This window comes from Odocoileus virginianus, chromosome 23 (genome assembly GCF_023699985.2).
Source record: "Odocoileus virginianus isolate 20LAN1187 ecotype Illinois chromosome 23, Ovbor_1.2, whole genome shotgun sequence".
NCBI lineage: Eukaryota > Metazoa > Chordata > Mammalia > Artiodactyla > Cervidae > Odocoileus > Odocoileus virginianus.
Genome location: NC_069696.1, coordinates 23,444,519 through 23,460,306, shown reverse-complemented (window position 1 = coordinate 23,460,306; position 15,788 = coordinate 23,444,519). Strand labels below are relative to the sequence as shown.

General features: G+C 35.8%; 1 protein-coding gene across 4 annotated transcripts in view; it reads right to left on the bottom strand.

The window, feature by feature from the left end:
- PIK3C2G (phosphatidylinositol-4-phosphate 3-kinase catalytic subunit type 2 gamma) overlaps positions 1–15,788 on the bottom strand; it is a 440,932-nt gene that overhangs the window by 414,738 nt on the left and 10,406 nt on the right. The window contains exons 1-2 of one of the 4 annotated variants that reach the window (XM_070453683.1): positions 8,547–8,706; positions 7,384–7,492 (exon numbers count right to left, since the gene is read on the bottom strand). The exons of 2 other annotated variants lie outside the window; for them this stretch is intronic. The gene's annotated coding sequence lies outside the window, so the exon portion shown is untranslated. Of the gene's footprint in view, positions 1–7,383; positions 7,493–8,546; positions 8,707–15,788 lie in introns of those variants that run through there. One more of the 4 variants, XM_070453685.1, reaches the window with a different exon arrangement.

The window sequence follows — 15,788 nt, the reverse complement described above, 5'->3', positions numbered from 1 at the left end:
ATGATCCAGCGGATATTGGCAATTTGATCTTTGGTTCCTTGGCCTTTCCTAAAACCAGCATGAACATCTGGAAGTTCTCGGTTCACATATTGCTGAAGCCTGGCTTGGAGAATTTTGAGCATTACTTTACTAGCACATGAGATGAGTGCAATTGTGCGGTAGTTTGAGCATTCTTTGGCATTACCTTTCTTTGGGATTGGCATGAAAACTGACCTTTTCCAGTCCTGTGGCCACTGCTGAGTTTTCCAAATTTGCTGGCATATTGAGTGCAGCACTTTAACAGCATCATCTTTCAGGATTTGAAATAGCTCAACTGGAATTCCATCACATCCACTAGCTTTGTTCGTAGTGATGCTTTCTAAGGCCCACTTGACTTCACATTCCAGGATGTCTGGCTCTAGGTGAGTGATCACACCATTGTGATTATCTGGGTCATGAAGATCTTTTTTGTACAGTTCTTCTGTGTATTCTTGCCACCTCTTCTTAATATCTTCTGCTTCTGTTAGGTCCATACCATTTCGGTCCTTTATCAAACCCATCTTTGCCTGAAATGTTCCCTTGGTATCTCTAATTTTCTTGAAGAGATCTCTAGTCTTTCCCATTTTGTTATTTTCCTCTATTTCTTTGCTTTGATTGCTGAGGAAGGCTTTCTTATCTCTCCTGGCTATTCTCTGGAACTCTGCATTCAAATGGGAATATTTTTCCTTTTCTCCTTTGCTTTTTGCTTCTTTTCCTTTCACAGCTATTTGTAAGGTCTCCTCAGACAACCATTTTGCCTTTTGCATTTAAGATTATCATACTAAGTGAAGTAAGGCAGACAGAAAAAGACAAATCACATGATATCACTTATATATGGAATAAAAAAAATTGATACAAATGAATTTAGTTACAAAACGGAAAGAGACTCACAGAAATAGAAAGCAAATTTATGGTTACCAAAGGGGGAGGAGGGTGAGGGATAAATTAGGAGCCTGTGATTAACATATACACACTATATATATGTGTGATATATATATATATATATATATATATATATACACACACACACTATATATATAAAATAGATAAACAAGGACCTACTGTATAACACAGGGAACTATATTCAATATCTCATAATAACCTATAATGGAAAAGAATCTAAGAAAGAATGTAGAAATTTAAAAAGTCAATTTAAAAGTTGACTTTCTTTAGAGTGGCATCTGGCTGGTAGTGTGTGGCTTGAAAAATTAATCAAATATTTTTAAAACTAAAAAGACAAAGTCTATTCATCATACAGCATTACCAGCAACAAAGACTGGCAACCATTCACTTGGTTGCACAGATTTTCACCATATGTGAGACCAAGTAGATCAATCTGAATTAGAAGGGAAAAAATTGACTGGCACTTGCTTAATTATCTTTAGGATATGACTTGCTTTATTATCTGAAGGAGAATAAATCTACCAGTCTAACCAATGGGAAAGAAACGGCCAATTTCCCTAGTGCTGCCTGACTTGGAGATTCAGGGTCTGAACAACTCTCCCCACTGACCAAAAAAAGAGTATCTGCACTCAGGACCACTTTACCAACCTCCTTTCTACATGCTTTCTAAAGTTAAAATTTGTAGTAATACAAAATAGAGTCTACAGTGGCTAAGCATTATGTTTCCTGAATCTGAGAATATGAGAAAAGAAAGTGTCATAAGAAAGTACAAAGGTAGACCACTTCTGGTATAAGAAGAACTATATATACATTGATTAGAATTACCTAGAAAAATGCTTACCTTCTCAAAGTAGTTAACCAGACCATGATAGTAAGATTGATGAAGTCCAGAATTTAGAGAAATTAAGTGACTGCCAGAGACCTGTAGTTAAACAAATTCTGTTCACATGTAAATGTGAACATTTCTATAGCTGAAAATCTGAGAAACATGTTCTAACAGCAACCAGGAAAACAATGAGGGTAATCAGAAGAGTACAAACATTATTTATGAGTAATCAGTGGAGGGAATCTTTATTCCTCAAGGATGAGTAACTGGAAAAAAATCGACAGTGCAGATGTGAAAATATTCTGCAAGAAGTAACATGACTAACAAACAAGAGGATAAATTATTTTTGAAAGATATATGCTACAATGCCATGCCCTGCTAAGTCACTTGTCATGTCTGACTCATTGTGACTCTATGGACCATACCGTGCCAGATTCCTCTATCCCTGGGATTCTCCAGGCAAGAATACTGGAGTGGGTCGCCATTTCCTCCTCCAGGGGATCGTCCCAACCCAAGGATCAATAGCCTGACAGGCTCCTCTATTCCTGGGATTCTCCAGGCAAGAGTACTGGAGTGAGTAGCTGTTTCCTCTACCAAGAGATTTTCCCAACCTAGGGATCAAACCCACGTCTCCTGCATTGGAGGTGGATTTTTGACCACTGAGCCATATGCTATAATATACCTAAGTCAATTTAATAAAAATGTAAGCTTTCTTGTTTTTTATAAAATTAAGAAATGTGTTAAATGAAATAAGAAAAAAATAAAATTTTAAGTAGTATAACAATAAAATGAAGAAGAAAGATATGGAGGAAAATGGAAAAAAGAGATACGTTAAAAACAAAATTAATTACTGACATGCAAAGAAACTAAATATTCAAACATTTAAAATATTCATTAAAAGCAGAATGACAAAAAAGAAAATGAAATTTTGAGATAAACACAGAACCACTCTATGAATAGAGGAAAAAGAGCTAGTGATAGAAATAAATGAGAGGTACTCTTGCAATTGCAAAAGGCAGAGAAAAGATATCTAACATCATATTATTGAAATGAAATAGAGGTAACATTGAAGAATGCCAAAAAAAAAAAATCTAACTAAGCTGAATGAAGCTCTGAATATGCATATCAAACCTAAATACTTATATGGCACATACAACCAGGAAAAACTGAGGATATATGTAAAAAGTCTAAACTTTTTAAAGGACAAGGTGAAGAGGAGGAGGGGAAAGGAAGAGGAGGAGGGAAGAAAGTTAACCTGGCCATTGTTGTTGTTGTTCTTGTTCGGTCACTAAGTCATGTCTGACTCTTTCCAACCCCATGGATGGAGCCTACAACGTTCCTTTGTGCTCCACAGTCTGCTGGAGTTTGCTCAGATTCATGTCCAGTGAGTTAGTGATGCTATCTAACCATCCAGACATAGACTTCACCTTTAAACACTAGCTGTCCTAAGACAAGGGAACAGCCGCTACACAGTGTTGAGGGCAAATATGTTTTACGTCATTCAGTTTGCTATTTATATGTGAAAATAGGTAAAACATATATTTGCGTGTATGTAAGTTCTTAGAAATCTTTATACACTTCTAATGGAAAAGGTGTACTAGTTGACAAAATTTTAATCAAAATAAGAACTCAGGATTAGAGACCTAAGAGTAGATAGTAAAGATCAGTTAATGTTGACTTAGTCTAAATAATTATTATGAATAAAAGTTTAAATGTAATAAGAGATTAAATTTTGAGATTTAAATAAATCTCAGAAATTATTTGGTATTAATAAGTTAGGTGAGAAGTCATAGACTTATTTCAAAACTGAAAGGCATGCTAAACTTTCTGCCTTAAAAGAAGAAAGGAGATTAAAATATGCTATTTTCGTTTCACCAATGATTAAGAAAAAATAAATGCATATATAATTATTTGTACACATATATAATTGTAATGTGTCACACAGAATTATTTGTTGAAGAGCAGTGTGTATAATTTTCAAACCACAAGGTGAATCAAAATTTGATAGCATTTTCATTATAACAATAAGGAAAATAGGAAAAGTATGTATTAAGAATGAAAGCTAGAATGAGGCAAGTAAGTTCAGTGGCATTTCTAATGACAGAAGTATAGATATGTGGAATAAAAAGTTATTAAAAAATAAATGTATTATCATTAAAAAAATATTACATTAAAAATATGTAATTCTCAACTGTGTGGTTTTTGCAACAGAAACAAAAAGTACCAGAGAAAGGTTAAAAGTTTTTCCAAGTATGTTGCTCAAACACAGAAATACACAAACACACAAAATGAAGCAGGATAGGAAAATAGAACATAAAGCAGAAATGCATCAATATAATCTTGTTGCAGTTTCTCAAGATCTTAAAATAAATGTGGACATTTATGCATATATAAAATGTGTTGTGTGTATATTTTTAAAAAGGTGAATTAATATATAATTCTGAGATTTTGTAACCAACTCAATTTATTAATAGTTTTCTGTGCTTAGTCTCTCAGTTGTGTCCGACTCTGACTCTTTGCAACCCCATGGACTGTAGCCCGCCAGGCTCCTCTGTCCTTGGGATTCTCCAGGCAAGAATACTGGAGTGGGTTGCCATGTCCTCCTGCAGGCAGTCTTTCCAAACCAGGGATAAAACCCAAATCTCCTGCACCACAGGCAGATTCTTTACTGTCTGAGCCACCAGGGAAGCCTATTAAATCTTGTATTTATATTTTATATGATTTTCCCTTTTCTCTTTCCAAGAATGAATTTTCTAATAAATAGTTAATTAATAAGTCATAGCAGAAAAAACCTGGCATATATCAATTTTAGTTTAAGTTAGACATGAAGGAAATGCTGGGTCTCTTATTAGATGGGGCAGGCACACCTGGTTAATTATTTGAATAAATAAGAATCTTAGCACCATTAGGTATAGATTATAATCATAAAATAAATTCTACAGGGAGTAAAGATCTATAATGTGGAATCATGAGACTCTTGTATCAGTGGTTTCAAAACTACTCTGAAGCACACATTTATTCCCTGACTCAGGTTTGTCATTTGTTACAAGAAGTTGTCAGAAAAAATGTCCAGATATGTTTGAGAAATGCTATTATGTTAAGGTAGGAATGCTTTTTTAAAAAATAAAATTTCTTATAGACATTTATAGAGGCTTTACTGTGTTTTGTGATAGCATAGTATTGGAGTAGGGAATGGCAACACATTACATTATTCATGCCTGGAGAATCCCATGGACAGAGGATCCTGGCAGGCTACAGTCCATGGGGTCACAAAGATTCAGACATGGCTGAGCACGCACAAGAACATAGTTTACTTTTTAAAACTTCAGTAGAGGGCTAGAGTTTGCAGTACTTTTAAAACTAATCTACTCAGGATACTTTTCAAGAGCACTTTTGTTCTGGTCAGGACTCTTGGTCACAGGCGGCAAAAGTCAATACAGAAGGAAATGTGATGTGAGCTGAGGACAGTCACAACTAAGCCTCTCTTTCTCTCCCTTGGCTCTCTCAGTATATTGGCTTCTGTGTTTTCTAAGCAAATGAACTTTTCCTCCAGGATGGGGAATATGGATAGAGGCTTCCTGGAGACATGTACTTTCTGCCTAGCAAATGGCATCTGGTTAAATATTTGAAGCAGGGATTTGACTGACCAGGCTTGGGTCCTGGTCACAGGGGTCAGAGGTAGACAGAGGATGAAGTACTAGGGTTAGTGCAGACTGGAACACAAACCTAACTTTATGTCCTGTTCACAGGAGAATGAAAACCCAGACACGACCGCACCTCTTCCAGTCACACTCATTATTATTTTCTGGAAGATAGTCCTTTAGCATATGTTCCAGGAAATGCTGAATAGGAAGAAAAAAATGTAATTTAATAATTACATTTGCAAACACTGATGAATGCTAACTTAGAATGTGCTAGGTATTAGTGCTCTACTGTTAACCCCTTTAATCCTCATACAAACATGAGCCTCATGAGAGTCTCTTGAATAGGCATTATCATTGTCTTCATTTTAGAGGAAATGGAAGCACAAAGAATGTAAGCATCTTGCAGAGTTCCTATATAAATAAAAGTGGGAAAAATGGAATAAATTTTTTCATGAAAAAAGATTATTATATTTAAATCACTCCTATTCAAAGTTGTGCATTTGTAAGAAATAATCAGAATGATACCTAAGCAAAAATATCACAACAAAACAGGAAGCCAGTATGATCAGGAAAATAAATCAAATGAGGAACATATGCATGTCTTTCAAGAAATATAGCAAAATAAGATCATGTTTTCTGAAAGGAATGATGAATACAGATTTGTAGTAAATATGTGGATAATTCTAAACTAACAGTTGGCTGTATACATAGTGATCTCTAATACAGAGATCAAAATAGATATAATCAAACACTAGTGATAGTCATTGAATAATGTGCGAACCTTTGTGACCCCATCTAATGTAGTCCACCAGGCTCCTCTGACCATGGAATTCTCCAGGCGAGAATACTGGGGTAGATTGCCATTGCCTTCTCCAGGGGATCTTCCCAACCCAGGGATCAAACCTGGGTCCCCTGCATTGCAGGCAGATTCTTTACCATCTGATCCACCAGGGAAGATCAAAACAGATATAATTAAACACTAGACCACAAGACTGTAAAAATTTGGATTGGGTTATCTAAATTTTAAATGCTCCTTATAATATCCAGGAAGAAGTACAGATATAGATAACTAGGTTTTTAAAGAAAGCATATATAACTTTTGAAAATTGACCATATATTCAGCTACTTTTAACATAACTCAAAGTCAGGATTACATAGACTAATCTTTATGACTCTGAAGTAGTTAAATATTAGTTAAAAGAAAGAGAGTTTACAGAAGAACTCATATTTTTAACTTTAAAAACATTTCTGAATAACTCAAGGAAAAGAATCACAATAAAGTTGGGAGACATTTAGAAATACAAAATAAAGTTGTCAAGAAAAGAAGTATTTTGTGTAAGAGAATTTCAGAGATACACATCATGCTTATTCCACAGCTCTAAATAATTCTTGAAAATATTCCATCCAAAAAAAATATAAATGATAATAATTTGAAATAGAAAAATGTGTCATGAAAGGACTATTGCTAATGGCTATGTGTGTGCTAAGTTGCTTCAGTTGTGTCTGACTGTGTGACCCCATAGACTGTAGCCCACCAGGCTCCTCTGTCCATGGGATTCTCCAGGCAAGAATACTGGAGTGGGTTGCCATTTCCTTCTCCAGGGGATCTTCCTGACACAGGGATCGAACCTGCAAATCTTAAGTCTCCTGCATTACTAATGGCTGATAACATTTATAATTGATTTATGTATAAATAATTACAGTGGTTCATTTCTGCTATGATTATCTATGTATCATTTTATCAGATCATACATTTAAAGAAAAAGGCAATAATTGTTAGAAATACAATACAGTACTTTTCTAGATAGAAAATGACTATTACATCAGTTTTTCTAAATTCCAAGAGAACTATACTGTTTTTTTGCTTCCTTGAAGAGGATTTCCTTATGACCAAAGAATCTCAGCTATGACAGAAAAAAAAACCCATGAAACCGGGGACTGAAGTGTCACCCTGGCAACATATGAGCTTATTCATTCCATCTGTGAACTCACCTACTTACTACGATCCTTTTCTATAGGAAGTGGATGAAGCTATGTTGTTGTTTTTCCAGCTCAGTCAAGATGATCTTCTTTCCTTATGCTCATTCCACAGACTTGCTTTCTACATAGTACAAATGGCAGGTACACATGTATGAAGTTAAGTCACATGTCATGGAAAGTGCCCCTGAGACTGAGTAAGAAAACCTTGATTTGAATCTAAGCCCTTGATATTATTAATGACGTGTGTGTGGCAGGTGCGTGCTCAATCGTGTCTGATTCCTTGTTACCCTGTGGACTAGAGCCTGCCGGGCTCCTCTGTCTATGAAATAGTGGAGTGGGTTATCATTTCTTTGTCCAGATTAATGACATAGATAATATTATTTATAATGTAGGTAACATGCTCTTGAACCTCTCTCTGTTATTTGATATGCAATATGGCAATTCGATAATGCAATTTAACAGTATCACGTGTATATTATGATTTTTAAGTGGGATATATCATTTCTATCATCAAACTCAAGTATCAGAAATATAATTGTTTGCCAGGTAAGAATGTGAGGGAGTAACTTGTTACTATACCCTGTTCATACCAGCCTTCAGTGGGCTACCAGTACATGGATAGAGAGACAGAACAGCGCAGGAGCCCAGCATGGAGTGACAGAACAGAAACAAAACAGCTGCTTCCTGCAGCAGGAACTCTTGTTAATTTGGAGCACATATGTTAAGAATATCCACCCTTCATTAAGAGTTTCTTTACGCACTCATCATCAACACACAGTCTATAGACCACAGCCACTGATTCAAGACATTGAAGGAAACATGCACAGGGAAGGAATCTACCAGCAGACGGGACTGAAATTGGCTCAAGACTTTGACAGATGTGAAATTGAGCAGGTAAGAGATGAAACAAAAGAAATTATATCAGTGCTATGGGGTCATTCGGAGATAGGGAGAAAGGGAAAGAGAGGGAGAGAAGAGATCATCAGGTGCAGTTTTTCAGGAAAGATCTATATCTTCTGGAGAATATTTACAAACCTACTCAGAATTGAAACTCATCTACCATTTATTTCACAATATAATTAAAGAGCTACTAGGCTTTAACAGTACACATGAATTCAAATATTCTCCTATGTATTTGGTTAACTATAGAAAGTTGATTTGTTTCAGTCTCTTACCTGGAACATATATCTTCTTGAAGCGAAACATGATCTCATTTCTGTCCAAGAGTGAAATACATTCATACAAGCTACAACACTCCTGTTTCAGGGGAGCATTATGCTTCCACTGGAAGCTTTTATTCCTGTTTGACGGGTTGAACATGTTTAGGAATCTATTTTTTATCAAACCTTGGAGGGTTATGTGGAAAAAAAAAAAGGGAGTTTACATAATGAATACAGGATTTAAGCCAAACACTCAACAATGAATTAGCTTCTCTGTGCCGAACAGAATTCGTGCCAGAAGACACTGAATGGCAATATGCAAACAAAGTACTTGAAAAAAAAGTGTATAAGATGAACCTATTTCCCCTCAAAGTATTTTCCCTCATGTGATCCTGCATTTGAATGTGGGAGTGGATGGGGACAGGGGCACTGGTGGTTTCAATTCCCAGACGCAGAGTTGAGCCCTCGAAAATGTTACTGTAAGCATTCTATGAGTTTAACTGTCAAGTTCTTTTTTTAAATTAGGATTTAATATATTCCTTTTATTTTGGTTCAACCTCAGGACCCAAAGTAAATTTCCAGTGTAAAAATAATTTTATTATCTAATCATGTTTGAAAGAAACAGAAAGAGAAAAGAATATTTACAAGGTTAGCCAGAAAGCAGATGTGGATAGTTTTTGTTTTGTTTTGTTTTTTAGTATATTGCTATTGAAAATGAACAATGTGTGGAGTTTTGGAGTCAACACATAACGTATCTAGTTGGATCCAGGAACTAGGTCCAGTCAGGAGTATGTTTGCTTTATTGAGGAAAGTTTTAGGAACTAAAATATAGGATCCTCAATCCTTCTCTTTTTTATCCTTTTAATTTTATATTAGTGTTTTTCTAAGATTGATATCTTGAAAGGAAGGATAGACAAGAGAAAATTAAAAATTACATTCACATTAGAACACCTGATGAAAAGATATTTGTAAGAATGAAAGTCACAAAATTGTACATCCCCCTCGCATTCCTTTCCTTATAGAGTAACAGGTTGTGTGGGGTGAAAGACAGAGTAGAAGCTTAAGTAGAAATAGAGGGTGGTGATACAGGGAAATGTTTTTACTTTTATATTTTAATAATTTTAGCCTAGATTGTAATTCTAAACTTTGGGACTCTGGAGAGGTAGAGAGACGTAAAAATCACTTTACATGTAGTGATTTTCACTCAGTGCATTTATGCTCAACATTTACTTTCTCTTTAAAGTAACTCCTAAAATATACTGCTAATTTTTAAGAAAATAAATCCTTGAAAAATTGGAAATTTTTATACCTACAAATCTCTTTTGTTATGGTCAACATGAATTTTGGAGGAAAAGCCAAGAGATCTGGACTGATTTGAGAAGTCCAGCTGTTTGGACAGTCTAATCTTGGCAAAACTGAAAGATTAAGGTTAACCCAGTTTGATATTGGTTATTTATTAACAGGAAAAGGTACCAAAATGTACCTTGTGCTTTGTTTACTCTCTGAATATGCCCTTCAACATCATCTATTTCCTTTACATAATGCTAACCCTTTTTAAGTAGAACTTTTAATTAAAAATAAAATCAGATGGAAAGCCATGCCATTTTTAGTGTTTATTTTTTTCATGACTTTGTTCTGTGTCCACTACTTAAACAAATAAATCCTCCTCTTCAATACAGTAGTCTACTCATTTTGCAAGCAAAGCATTTAAGACAAAGTGATCAGCCTCCTAAAACTTTCCTGCTTGTTGGATTAAGAAATCAATGTCCAAGTGCATATAACTGATTTATTTTTTAGTGTGATTTCCCCACTCTAAAGATGATTTTTGGTTGTTGTTGTTCAAAATGACTTGATTTTCAGAACACACACTCCAAGGTAAGTTCTGTAAGTGTCCTTGCTAGTCACCCTGCAGTCTCGCCTCAGACCTGAGAAAGAATCTTCAACAGTGACCTTGCCAGTAGGATAAAGTTTAACAGTCATCTTCAAAATTGACTACAAACAGTTATGATCCAGAACCTTGAGACTGGTTGTGTGTGTTTCACGTATGCTCAGCATTTTCCTTACCCTTCATTATCTTCCTAATATTATTTTTGTAAGCTGTTTTAAAAGTGAAAGTTGCTCAGTCATGTCTGACTCTTTGTGACCCCATGAACTGTGTAGTCCATGGAATTCTCCAGGCCAGAATACTGGAGTGGGTAGCCTTTCCCTTCTCCAGGGGATCTTCTTGACCCAGGAATTGAACCGGGGTCTCATGCATTGCAGGAGGATACTTTAGGGCCTTACTTATTAAGTGAAAAATTCTTAAAAGGTTATCTAGTGTGTGCTTAGCAGTACTTGGTTCTGGATCTACTATGATGAATAAGACAGGCAAGGTCCCTGCTATCATGCAGGGGACAGTACAACTTTCTACTCCTGCCTTATTTTCTAGTTGAGTGACCTGAACCTAGTTAGCACCTCTTTGAAAAACAATTAAAGGCAGTTGTAGATAAGATAAAGTTATTTGCATATTTCTATTTCAAATATCAGGAAACTGACAAATAAAGGGAAATATCTTGATCAAGTTATTTTGAAATTAAGTGCTAGCTGTATTGCTACTATAGTAAAAGTAAATTGCTTATTGTTTCATTCACTGTAGCTTGGGAGAAGGAAAAAAGTGAATTAATAGAATATGAAGTCTCGATAGAACTTTCAGACCTTTAAAAATAGTATTTGTTTAAAGTCTAGTAGAATATAAAGGAGGAAGAAATTGATATTCATATGTCCAAATCTCATACAAACTGAGCTTCTTGACTCTTATTTTGGTGAAGTGAATACAGTTATTTTGTTTTAAATGATAATTCAATTACTAAAGCATAAGCACAGATGAAAAGTTCATTTAGAGTATTCAGTTGAATAAAATGATACTTCAACAATATCTGCTCTGCTGAGGTGCCTGTTGTTGATTAATAACACTGATGATGCTGTAGATTGGCTCATTAAACACCACTCCAGCCTTCTTCCTGTGTGTGTCTGGCTGAAGATTCTGAAAAGCTTAAAGTGATACTTCTCCTATGCCTTTGCAGTAAAGAGTCAGGAAGAGAATTAGACTCTACCATTAAAATGTATTTGCACAGACTTTAGAAGGTAAAAGCAAGGAATAGTTGTGTTGCTTTAGATTTTTTTTTTTTTTCCTACCAGCAGGCAAGATCTTGGTTTCTAAAGCAGTACTCCAGTGTATGTTATCCACTTCCTTTCATGTTGAGAGGCAGCTGTTGCAAAAGCAGTGATGACAGCTAGTTCCCAGCTTTCTGATTATGGAACTGCTTTTAAAGTGGAATGTCTGTACTCAGCCTTTCCTGTGGCAGCTTCAGTCCCTGGCTGTGTCAGCTCTACAGTGTTTGTGTTCATGTCCAGAGCCCACAACTTTGGCTCTTTCTCCTATTAATTTTGAAAGCACTTTATTCTCTATATTAAATCTTTCTTGCTTGCTTTAAATATTTAGGTTTGTTTCTGAAGAACACAACAGCGTGTCAGACTGTGAGTTGTCTAATACCTGGTGTTAACCTCTTTCTAATAATAGAGTTTCAACTGGTCACATATCTATATAATGAAAGACTGCCTTGCTCAGCCTCTCTTATTGAGAGGTATAACCGTGTGTCTTAAGTTTCAGATAATAGAATTTAAACAGGCTTATATTTGGCATTACTGGGTTTTGTCTTTAAAAGGATGGAGCATACAATACTCTGATACTTTCTAGTTGCTATGTGATGGCAAAGGTTGAATATCTTCCCTAAATCCAGGGACAGAATATAGAGAGTATAATGAGAATATAGTGTTCAGTCAATAGTGAACCACCCACACCTGAATTATTTTATGAAACACACGTTCTATCCTGTTTTGTTATTGTTGTTCAGTTGCTCATTCATGTCCGGCTCTTGAGACTCAACGGACTGCAGCATGCTAGGCTTCCTTGTCCTTCACTATCTCCCAGAGTTTGCTCAAACTCATGTCCATTGAGTCGGTGATGCCATCCAACCATCTCATCCTCTATTGCCTCCTTCTCCTCTTGTCCTCAGTTTTTCCCAGCATCAGGTCATTTCCAATGAGTCAGTTTCTCGCATCAGGTGGCCAAAAGATTGGAGCTTCAGCTTCAACATCAGTCCTTCCAGTATATTCAAGATTGTGTTCCTTTAGGATTGACTGATTTGATCTTGCAGTCCAAAGACTCTCAAGAGTCTTTTCCAAAACCACAGTTCAAAAGCATCATTACTTCAGCATTCAGCCTTCTTTAATGCTGGATTTTAGACTCTCTCTTGCTTTTGAAAAATAACATCTCTTAAATAAAATGTAATTGGGTTGCTAGAAGTAGAATTCGAACGTAATTTTAAAAATGAGGCATGGGTCTAATAGCGGGATACTGGGTGGCAAGAACCCTACTATTGCAGGCTGAAAAGCCAGTGATTCTTCTTGTATCATGATAAAACATTTGACAAAACTGTCACTTGTAATCCTTATAAAGATAGACTATTTGCCAAAAGAATGTGCAGCATCTGTAAATTGCTTGGAAAACCTTAGGACATTAAAAAACTCAGAAAGTTTATGGGTGTTAGCTCTTTCTTGCCATGCACATTTCTGTGACAAGATGTACTTGGCCTGGTTATAAGATGCGATTTTAAAGAAGCAGCTTTCACAGTAAATAACCTCTGGTGTCCTCAAGTGCCTCCATTAAAACCTCTCAGTTAATTGGGGTCCATTCTAGTTTCAAAGGTTAGATTAAGGGTGATGCTTTCTTGCCTCAACTAATATTTTCAGAGAGCATCAAAGCAGACATCATTAAATTGAGGGGAAGCCAAAATATTCTGAACAAAGAAACCAGAAAATATAAGAGGACAGCCTGCAAGCTTGGAAAGCTTTTCTCAATTAGATCTCTGGTTATGATTATTTGCCTGTGGATCCGACTGTCAGTAGAACAAAAGCTTACTGAGTTTTTTAGGGATTGTATCGATCTGCAAAAGCCAATGTATGCTTGACCTTTAAAGCAGCTCCTGAAGCCTCCCAACTGGCCTTGAAGAACATAACCCAGAAATTTGTACAGTCTTCAAGGAGAGAATAGAGTCCAATTCTATCTTAAGGAGGAAATTATAAGGTATTCAGCTATTTTTAAGAATGAAAGAGAGAAATATTTAAAACAAAGAATTCATTCATTCAATATTGATGTGACACCAGGACAGTCCATGTAAGTCAGGATGATCACAAGCAAACTAGTCCTTATGGTAATGGGAATAAATGGACAAAGAACAACATCCCAAAGTAAAGAAAACAGGAACTGTAAATGACAAGGGACGATGAAATTTCTTGTGGATAATATAATCCGGATCTAGTCAAGGAAATTATTTCAGCACCAGAATGGGGAATGTTTATAATTCCTGTGCAGTAGGATTTGATCATTGCTTTGAAAAATGACAGCTGTTCTTTTCCAAATCTTCCATTTTTTGGAAGGCAGTTGTGCTTGCCACTATATCTCCAACACTGCACTCTTCCATTTTTTTTGAATGGGACTTTATTATATTGGATATACATGTGTGTAGAGGGAGGGTAGGTCAGTGGGAAGAAGTGCACACCTGGATTTTTGGCGGCAGGCTGCAAGTTGTGTCCCAGTGTCTTTTTTCCCCTCCTATAGTAATGGCCAGCCAGTCAAAAGCCACACTTCTCAGCCTCCATTTCAATGAGATTTGGGCAAGTAACTAGTTCGTTCTATTCAATGAAATGTGAAAAGAAATATGCGATTTGAAAATATGCGATGTGAAAAGAAATATGCCCTTAAAAGGATGACATGTACACCTTCCTCTCTGCTCCTCCTTCTTCACATGCACACACACACACACACACACACACACACACAGATGCACACTTGAAAGGTAGCAATGAATACAGTGGCCATTTTGGACATGGATAGCTGGTACTGACAATAGTAAATCTGAATTGCCCATTATCATTCTTACCTTAGCTATAAAGAAGAGAGAGAAAACACAAGAGAGAACATATTATCATGTTTATACTGCTGTATTTTGAGTCTTTGTTATAGAGTTTATGTTAAAACCATGTTAACTACCACAGTATGCATAGACCAAAATGATTATTTTTCCTAAAATTTTATTCATATTGCATTAGTTACAAAAATTGAATCAGAGATCCAAACTGGCTATTTCAAGGTGCATGTTTAAATTAAAAATTGTAAGAAGTATTCATGTTCCATAAATTTAGAATAAAAACTTAATTGTTCTCAAACAATTATCTCCAGAGAATATTTACAATGAAAACTTCATCCACTGACTACTGATGCCAATAATCATTAAATTAATGCTGATAAACATTCTATGAAAGGTTTACATATTAGACTATTACAGCTTTTCACACAGTTTGGTATAAAGCTGAGAAATATGGTCCGTAGAGGGACTACTTGAAATGAGAGTTTTATGAAGTCTAACATCCATTCTGGAAAATAACAATAACAATTGAAAAATTATCTTGGCTCATCAAATGTAAAGTTAATATTCAGAGTATGTATAGAGTGCACAAAACCAGTGAATTGATTTTAAAAGGAATTAAGCTTTTTTTCCTGCTTATAATGACATGATGAGAAAATTCCTCTACATTAAAGAAAAAAACATGTATTACATATCTATTCCCAAATTTGTCAATTAAAGTAATTGCTTGTGTTTCTTAATCTAAGACCAAAGAACTTAGTATGCACTTTTCTTTCTTCCTGGGGTTTGTTTCCTTGGAGTGTATGAGAGAGTTCTCACTGCCTTTTGGCTTATAGGGCTGCCAGGGTGAGAACAAAGCTGAGCGGTGAAGCCTGGGGAGAGGGGGCCAGAAGAGAAAATTTGTCGAAACTGTTTTATTTGTAAAGAGAGGAAATTAGTTGAAGTTGTCAGCTTGGTTTTGGCTAGTTTTACTTACTGATTGTATTTTAGCATAGTATAGATAAGTAGAATTTGAACATAAGAGATAGTGAGAATCAAACTGAAGTTATACTGTGGATACTTTCAAGCCTTGGAGGATATTATTGTGCTACAATTACAGAGGAAATGGCCATGGACATCAGGGTGGCTAGTTTCCTTAATGAGTCTACTTTTACCCATTTGAAGAAGACTCTTGAGAGTCCCTTGGACAGCAATAAGATCAAACCAGCCAATCCTAAAGGAGATCAACCCAGAATATTCATTGGAAGGACTGAAGATGAAGCTCCAATACTTTGGCCACCTGATGCAAAGA